This window comes from Chinchilla lanigera, unplaced genomic scaffold, assembly GCF_000276665.1.
Source record: "Chinchilla lanigera isolate Chin_1 unplaced genomic scaffold, ChiLan1.0 scaffold00002, whole genome shotgun sequence".
NCBI classification, from domain to species: domain Eukaryota; kingdom Metazoa; phylum Chordata; class Mammalia; order Rodentia; family Chinchillidae; genus Chinchilla; species Chinchilla lanigera.
In genome coordinates, this window is record NW_004955403.1 from 1919875 (window position 1) to 1929836 (window position 9962).

Sequence of the window (9962 nt, forward strand, 5' to 3'; positions counted from 1 at the left end):
TGATCTCTGTAATTTCCTGCCTTCTTTGGGCTTGACTTGCTCTTCTTTTTCTAGAAGCTTGAGGTGTAGCATAAGGTTGTTTATTTGTGTTCATTCTGTTTCCCTGATGTGGAACTACACTGCTATAAATTTCCCTCTGAGGACTGCTTTCATTGCATCCCACAAGTTCTGGTAGGTTTTATCTGCATTTTCATTTTACTAGAAATATTGTTTAGTTTTTTTTTTAAATTTCATCTCTGACTATTGATTGTTCAGGAGGTTGTTATTTAATTTCCATGTGATTATGGAGGTTTTGCAATTTCTTTTCTCAATAACTTCCAAGTTCATCACACTATGGTCCCATAATACACGTGAGATAATTTCAATTCCTTTGCATTTACTTAAGCGTCTTCTATGTGCTAATATATGGTCTATTTTTTTTTTTAATGCAAGAACTTTATTGAAAGTGCAATGGAACTTGTTGAAAGCTTAAAAAATATGGCAAGCACAAACACCTCCCCTCAGGCACAGGACCAGGGGCAGGGTGGACTCCTTCTGGATGTTGTAGTCAGACAGGGTGCACCCATCTTCCAGCTCCTCCCGGCAAAGACCAGCCTCTGCTGCTCAGGGGGTATGCCCTCCTTGTCTTGGATCTTGGCCTTGACATTCTCTTTTTTATTTTTTATTTTTTTTTTCTGGTACCGGGAATAGAACTCAAGACTTTGCGCTTGCCAGGCAGGCGCTGTGCCGCTGAGCTAAATCCCCAGCCCCTTGACATTCTCACTGGTGTCACTGGGCTCCATCTAGAGGGTGATGGTCTTGCCAGTGAGGGTCTTCACGAAGATCTGCACTGTCAGGCTTCTGGGGCGGCAGTGCACACAAGAGAAGCAAATCGAAACAGTGACTTCAGTGAATCTCTATATGGTCAATTTTAGAGAATGCCCTGTGTGAAGCTGAGAAGAATGTGTATTGTAATGTTGGGTGGAATATTCTGTAAAGTTCTAATAAGACCATTTGTTCACATGTTTGGTTTAGTTCTGTTCTTTGTTTGCTGATTTGTTTGGTCCAGTTAATCCTTTTGTGACAATGGGGTATTAAAGTCTCCTGTTACAATTGTGTTATTGCTTATTTGATTTTTCATGTCTGTTAAAATTTGCCTTCTATAGTAGGGTGCTTCTACATCTGGTGCATATATATTTGATTGTTATCTTTTCCTCTTTAGGAATTTTTCCCCTAATAGGAAAATATTTCCCCTAATAGGAATATATTGACCTTCTTTCTCTTTTGATCACTATTGGTTTGAAGTTCACATTGTCTGCAAACAGAATAGCTACCCCTGCTTTTTTCTGGGTCCCGTCACATGAAGAATTGTTTTCCATCTTTTGACTTTCAATCTATGAAATTCCTTTTGAGTTAAATGCATTTCTTGCATACAGTGTATTGTTGGGTTTTGTCTCTGGATCTATTCTGCCAGTCTGTTTCTTTTGATTGGTGCATTTAAACCATTTATAGTAATGGTTATTGCTGATAGGTATTGCACAGCATATTATGCTCTTATCTTTGTCATGTTATTTTCCCACTGTTGGTTCCATACTTTCCCTCTCTGTTTAATTGCTTGCCATGCTTGGTGTTCTTTTCCATTGTCATTCTTGGAATTGTGGTCATAATATCTTTTAGTACTCTTTGAAGGGTTGGTACGGTTGTCACGAATTTCTTCAGTTTGTCTTTTTCATGTAGTATCTTATTTCTCTATTAGTTTTGAAAGATAGTTTTGCAGGGTACATCAATTGGAACTGGAAGTTGTTTTCTTTCAGGACCTGAGATACTTCACTCCAAGCTCTTCTTGATGTTTTGTGTTGAGAAATCTGTTGTGATTCTGATGGGTCTCCTTTACAGGTGATCTGTTTTTTAATAGATTTTAAGAGTCTTCTCTTTTTTTGCTGTATTTCTAGGATCTTGATTATTATGCATCTGGGTGTAGATTTATTTTGGTTATGGCTAATTGGAGTTCTATATGCTGCATTACTGTATGTCAGATTCTTTTCCCATGCTTGGGAAATTTTATGCTATTACTTTTGCAAATAGTCTTCTTATGTCATTTGTGTTGCCTCCTGCTCTTTCATTGACATCTATCACTCTTATAATGTTTTTCTTTGTCTCTTCTTGCAGCTGTTCAATTGTTATTTCCTGGTTCCTTGTTATTTTTAAGAGATCTTTCCTTTCACAATCACTAGCTGCAACGCTGTCTTCAAGGTCTGAAAGTCTATCATCAGTTTTGTTCAAGCAGTTTTGCCAGCTCTCAATGAAATTTTTAATTTCCTAAACATCTCTTTGAATCTGTTTCATGCATTTTAATTCTTTCCTATACTGTTCATTCAAAGTTTGCATCATTTTTTGTGCTCCCCTATTTTTTATCTATGTCTTCCTTTGATATGCTGAGCAGTTCTTTCATTATGGTTGTCATTTCTTTTTTACCTGAGAGATTATTTCTCATCTGATTTCCCCTATAGCCTGATATAATTGTTTCTTTACTTCAGTTGCTATCATTTCAGAAATTTCAGGTGTATGACTTCCAGGCTCTTCTGTGTTGATGTCTGCTGAACTTGTTGTGGGTGGGGTAGAAGTCTGAGATTGCATTTTGCTCTTTCATTTTGTTATTTTCAAAGCTCCCTAGGTTTCCTTAGACTCCGAGTCATTCCCAAGATGGCAGCAGGAGGTGGAGCATGGGGTCTTGGGCTCCCTGGCAGCTCACTGAGGCTCCCAGGGCTTCTTGGCACTCAGGGTCCTTCCCACAATGGTGACAGGGTGTAGGGCACAGCATCTTATGCTCTCAGGCAGCTCATCAAGGATCCTGAGGCATCCCTGAACTCAGGGTCCTTACCTTCATGGTGGTGGTGAGCAGAGGGCAGGGTTTCATGGTTCCAGGTAGCTCATGGAGGCTTCCTGGACTCTTGCCCTTCACTCTTGTGATGTATGTTGGAGGCAATTTTGGTCTCAGCTATGTGGAGGGATAGTATTGAAGCATCTTCTGTGTGCAATGCTAGCCATTCAATTTTTTTGTTTTAAATATTTAGATTTAACCTCTTTGAACAGTCTATATTTTTAGCCCATGTACTACTTTTTAATTATAGCTTAGTTTCCATTAGTAATAAAGCTAAAAGAGAAAAAAGTCAAAAAGCAGAGAGAAAAGAAAAATATCTTCTTGTGTCCCTAGATTTTCAAAAATATACTCCTTGCAAAGGAAGGTGTAGAAATAACCCACAAGCAAGGTGCTCAACATCACTAATCATCAGAGAAATGCTAATTAAAATGGTGAGGAAATGTCCTTACACGGATATGAGAATAACTAAGTTAAAAAGACTGATTTCTCCAGATACTGCTTAAGATGTAGAATAACTAGAACTGCCATATAATTCTGGTAGGACTGAAGTTGTGCAACTATTTTGGAAAAAGTTGGCAATTTCTAATTAAGTTAACAATGGACTAGGAATTTATCCAAGAGAAATGAGTACAAAAAAAGACTCTTCTTGAAGTCTTGTACAACACTGTTGCTCAGTTTTGTCAAAGTCTACATAACAGATGTATTTGTGATAGAAAGCCTCAAGTGTCAGTCAACCGAAGAATGGGCAGTGACTTTATACATATTTCATATCATGTATGAGATGTTTCATGCCATGTATGTCATGAAGTATTTTATAAAGATTTTTTGTACAATGAAATATTACTTAGCAATGAAAAGGAATAGGCTACTCATTCACACATCATGAATAAATAAAGCTTTAGGTGCTTGGGAGAAACCAGAGTCTACATGGTATGATTCAATGCATATGGAGTGTCAGAACAGGGACAGGGTGTGGGTAACCCAGAGATGGCAGTGGGAGTAGCGGCAGGACAGATGCCCATCAGTGAGGCCAGGCTCACTCCAAGCACTCAGGATGGTGGCCCTGGTCACGGCATGGGCTTCAAAGCCATCCCCATGAGAGTTTCCCACCTGATCGGTGGCTGCACTGGCGTGCTTTCTATAGACGTGGACTTTGCTACCTTTGGAGTATCAGTGAGGGCCCATCTGGGTGGGACCCTTCCCAGTGGCTGGGGGGGGGGTATTTGTTTTGTGGCCTAAGATGTGATATATCTTAGTCTACATTTTAGATCACACTCTTCTTCATTTTGGGGAAATATGTGAGTAAAAATGGATGTAAAATGTGGGTCGACACGAGGATGAGAGCTGCATGCACTGTGTGGGCACAGCCGAGGGACACAGCATTTCTGCAGCGGGGAAGACGAGGAGAGACATTCTACATTCTTGGGTGACAGTTGTACAACTTCGTGAATGTACTAAGGCCACTAAACGGACCGTCTTAGGTGTGTGGATTATACAGGGCATGATTGTCCCAATACAACAACCACTCAGAAGCGTGCTAGAGAAGAGAGAGAGGAAAGAAATTCACGCAGTTGACTGTTGGTGGACAGTGCATGCTTATTTCTATAGATCTCTGGTTATGTTGAAACTTTAGCTCCACTGACATGAGGGGAAAGGAGAGCATTAGCCACGAGTTAGCACCTCTTATGCGGGAGGAAGTGAACTACACCAAAACTTGACGTCTTCAATCCATGTTGTTGTTATTTATTCCAAAAGAAGGATCACCTTTAATTTGTATTGAATGGATAAAAATCACTGTCCTACTCGAAAACAAGCGTGAATTATGCCCAAAGTATTGAATCATGTAGTGATACATTACCTACGGAAGTGTAACGATAAAATTATTAGTGTTAAAAACATTTGGGTGAATCAGACTTTAAAATGCAATGATAAAAATTCTAGAAAAATGTGAATAGCTTTATGAAAGCAATCTGAAGGTCTTTATATGCAAGCCATGAAGACAAAGATGCAAAAGGATATTTTGATGAATACTTTAATTTGTGTGTGGAAAAGCTACAGACATTGAAAACTACAGGTACAAAGATTTGATCTACAAAAGCCTGTTGTCTGGGACTTCTGCAAAGGCAGAAAAAGTTGACCAATTAAAAAGGGATAAAGAACTTAAGCATGTGACAGAAGAATTACAAAAACATAGCAACTGTGAAAAAAATTACACTTACTAATAATTTTAAATTGTCAACTTACATTTTATATTCATTTTTACTTACATATTTTCCAAAAATTAAGAAGAGTGTTATCTAAAATGTAGACTAAGATATATCACATCTTGGGCCACAAAACAAATGCTAACAAATTTAAAAGCATTAAAATTATGCAATGTCTTTTCTTTGACCAAAGTGGAATTAAATTAGAAAGATAACAGAAATTTTTCCATATACTTGGGAACTAAACAACACACTAAATTATGCATAGGTTAAAAAAGAAGTCACAAGGAAAATGGGAATTCATTTAACTGAATGAAAATGAAAACGTAACATATCAAAATTTGTAGAATTCAACTAAAACAGTACTGACAGCAAGATTTTTGGCAACAGACATGCATAGCAAAAAAGAGGAAGAGTCTGTGATTGGTAATCTGAGCTCTATCCCAGTATCCCAGAAAAAGAAAAGCCAAATAAATATTAAAAAATACTATATAAGCAGAAATCAATAAAATTCAAAACAAAGAGATGGTTCTTCAAACCAATCAATGAAATTGGCTAATTTCTGGAAATACAAAGAAAAGAATAAAGGAACAGATTAGCAGTATCAGAAATGAAAGATTGATTGGATTTGTATATATCCTGAAGACATAAAAATATGAGGATGCTCCCTGTATGTACCAGCAGGTCCACATGCATACATTTGAAACTTCATAAAATAGACAAATTCTTGGAAAATACAAGCTATCACATCTTACCAACAAATAGGTAATAGATAATTTGAATAATTTATAACTTCAAAACTCCTCAAAATAGAAATCTTCAAATTCAAATGGTTTTTCTGAAGAATTCTGCCAAATATTTAAAGAAGAATTAGCAGCAACTAATATTTGTTTTCTTTTTGAGACAGGGTCATGCTATGTTGCCCAGACTGGCCTCAAATTTGCCATCCTCCTGCCTCAGCCTCCTGCCTCAGTCCTCCTGGGATTATAGGCACATGCCATACCCAGTGAATGAGCACCAGTTTTATAGAATCTCTTCCATAAGAGAGAAGGTGATGAAATATTTCTCATCTCACTTTTTGAGGCCAATGTTACTCTAATAACAAAACCAGATAAGACAATGCAAAATAAAGAAAATTATAGGCCAATATTTCTGGTGAACTTAGACACAAAAATCTTCAATAAAAATTTAGCAAACAGAACCAGTAAGATATACAAAGAGTTACACAACACGACCAGGTAGAGTTTATTCCAGTTATGCCAAATTAGTTTTACTCTTGAAAATCAATGACCCAGTCTACATGGTAACAGGGTGAAGAAGATAAAGGACATTCTCGCATCTATTGGTCCAAAAACAGCATTTGACAAGTTTCGACTGCCATACGTGAGGAAATTGCACAAGCCCAGGGCGAGAGGACTCACCTCGGCTTCATAGGAGCACCGCAACACCACCGCAGGGCCAACACACTGCGCCCTGGGACAGGTGGGCAAGGCCTCCCTGCGCCCCGAGACAGGTGAGGGCGCAGAGAACAATCCCAAGGTCACCCCGCTGCGCCAGGGTCACCCCGCTGTGATGTCCCACTAAGGGTCACAGTTTGTTACCACTGGGCAACTGGGGGCAGAGCTCGGTGCAGTTTTTTTTATGGAGACACGCAAATCTGCCGTTATCTCAAAAAGTTTAATGAAAAACTATAAGAAATAAATGCTATGAAAATGGCCATTCTCACACACCATGTTCTTGTTCGATCGCAATGATTCAGCATTTCAGAGGAAAATATGACAATAGCTGTCAATTTAAAAATTACACATCTTTTAATCAGAATCTACATTTTTGGGACTTTAAGAAATCCCTTCGTTCAAAATGCTTATTTTGGCATTTAACGCGCATGGTATAAGTTAGAGACCGATTGATAGCCAGCTGCTATAGGTGAAAAGGTCCAGGTGAAAGGAACTCGTGTGTTCATATAAACCAGGACTGCACCGCCAGTGGGGGGGTCGGATGGGCAGAAACGACCAGAGAGACAGGACCTCTTATCAGGTGGAGAAACCAAGGTCAGAGCGAAGCTGTATCCACGCTTGTGAAACCACGAGCCGGTCGGTACCAGCGGGCGGGGGTCGGGACAGAGAGCGCGTCCTGCAGAGGCCGCCGGTTGTCTGTCTGTCTGATGCACGGCTGCCTTGGTCCTGGCTGTCATGGGGCTACGCAGCGTCACAGGTGCGGAGGCGGCGCGAGGCTGAGGGCGCCCCGAGAAGAGGACGGATCCCGAGGCCTCTGCCCCGGCTCCTCCCGCGGACCCTGGGTTGGGCTGTTCGGCCTTGCCTTGCGCAGGCGCACCTCTGCTCGCCGGGCGACCTTCCCCTTGGTCCCTGCGCGCATCTTCCCCGTGGTCCAGGCAGTGGCGGAGGAAGGCACGGAAGGCAGGCGCATCCCCGCTCCCTCCTCCACCTGGTTCCCAGTTTTAGGGTGTATAGGCCACTTCTTCTCCTTCTGGGGGCCTTGCATCTGGGGGACCCTAAGGGCAAAGTCAGCCTCTACTGCTATCCATGCCAGGTGCAGGGTTCATTCCCGTGGGCGGAGAGCGCGAGCGAGCCCTGCTTTGATACTGGAGGCAAAGGAGCCCTGCACCCCCAAACGGAGCTCCTCCACTGCGAGTGGGCGCGCCGGGGTGACAAGGAGCAGCTCACTGCTAAGAGCTTTCATTTAAAAGCAAAGCACTATTTTGCCAACAGCCAAATCTGGGCATCATCTCTTCACACCGAGTTTACGGACCTGTGATGAAGTGGGGCCCACGGCAGGTGTCTGTAATCACAGCTATTGAGAGGCTGAGGCAGGACGATTGCTAGTCCCAGGGTGGCTAGTCTGGGTGACAGCATGAGATCATGTCTCCAATTAAAAAAGAAAGGACTGGGGCCCTGTTGAAAAGTTGTCTGACCCCAAAACTATGAAAGTTCAACTCCTTTGCTGCCAGTTTGACCTCTCTTTAAAACTTTTGGCTCCTGTCTCCCTCTGGGGATGTTAACCATAGGGTGGGCTTTTCTCTGCAGCTACAGGGTCAAGACCGAAGTTTCAAAATCTGATCAACAGCGCGCATCCCGTTATGATCTCCTCCCACGAGCGAGCTGTTGGCTGCCTCCCCTTAATCATCTCTCAGGAGCAGGAGGCAGCACCTCGCTTTGTTTTCAGAGCAGACAAGCCCCTTCTTTGAGTCTTCCTGGAAGAGGCCGCCACCGTCTCTTCCCAGCCCGTGGGAGCCCGGTGCTGGAGCTGAGCTGGCGGGTGGTCCTCGCAGAGGCGGGCACATTCCATCCTTCTGGGGACTGAAGGCTGAGGACCAGCTCCGGGAGAGGTGCTCCAAGGAGGCCAAAGCTACCTCGGAGAGGAGATTCCGAAATTAGCTGAAAGGGTTCCCATCCTAGCAACCCTCAAAAAATACATAGAAACACATCTGTCCCTTATTTTTTCAGCTTGCTTTATGGTGAGTCATTCAAGTTCTTAAAACCATACAATTACACATGCTAACAGCAGGGGAAAAGAGTAGATAATAAACCTGCCAGGGATAATTTAACCAAACCACGCGTATCAGTGGTTTATACCAATAATGGAGATTGAAGAATTCTTTTCAACATCTATGCATGTGCACACACAGCTCTCTCTTTCTCTCTCTCTCTGTCTCTCTTTCCTCTTTCTTTATCTACATACATGTGTACATCCACATCCACATATCCACATGGCTGTAGCATGTTCAAAGGAGAGTGTAAAAGTGAGTACTCCATTGAAGAAGTGCAGTGTGGTCAGATGTCTAAAATAACCCACAATTCACTCCTGTGTACTAGATTCTTATACGCCTGCAGTTTGGTAAAGGAATGTTTCCCTGTGAGAGAATTATCATGAAAGAAATTTCACAGTGTCAGAACCAAGAAAGGCTGAAGATATACAGATCCTCGATTTCTTTAAGGAAATAAGGGGCACAAGTTTACTATACTCGCACAATTCTTCTGGACGCCACTTCATCTACTAAGCTCCCACTAGATATATACTCCAGTACATTGAATATCTGTAATTTGTTCTGATGCCATGAGTTGAGCCCGGAGCATTATGTGTACTTTGTAAACAAATGAAGAAATAGAACTCATTACAGACATTTCACCCATCAAGGAAAGGGCTCTAGCACAGCACTGGGTCACAGACAGCTCTGTTTAATACATTTAAATTTTTAGAAGTTGGTAGGAGAGGCTCAGGGCTCACAAGGCAGCCCCATGACCTGCAGTTACCTGTAAGGGCGACTCTGAGACCCTTGTGTGTGTTTATACAGAGCATTTCTCTGAGTAGCTTTTGTTTAAGCCAGGATTTACTACAGGATGAGAGGCAAATTCTTGATTTTTTTCAGTGCTGGTAATTGTTTTAGGATTTTCAAATGTTTACTTTATTTGAAATTATATTTTTTTAAAAAGCTGATACAAACTAAAATATTGGGAAAGACTTTATTTACCCCGGGGAACGTGCATGGCCTTGCCTGTGTGGCCCATGAACTCTTCACTGTCACCATCTGCCTTCTCCCCCTTGTTCAGTGTAAGGGAAGAAAGCATTCATTTCTTACCTGCGGGACAACTGATCCTGACTGCCACCTGGCTTGGTTTCAGAGGCCCCCTCCCTGAGGTGAGCAGTGCACATCTGCGGGTTATGGGTGCCACCTTAGAGGTGGTATTCTGTCATGGCGGCTCTCTCTGGCTCTCTCCTGCCTCTCTGCCTCCTGAGTGCTGGAGGACTTCAACCTTCAACCACAAGGCTGAAGTGCTGGTGGAATAGCTTCCACCATGGTTCTTCTAACTTAGAGCCAGCCAGCCCCGGACAGAAGCCTCTGAAACCGTGAGCCGGAACAAATCTGTTTCCCTTTATGT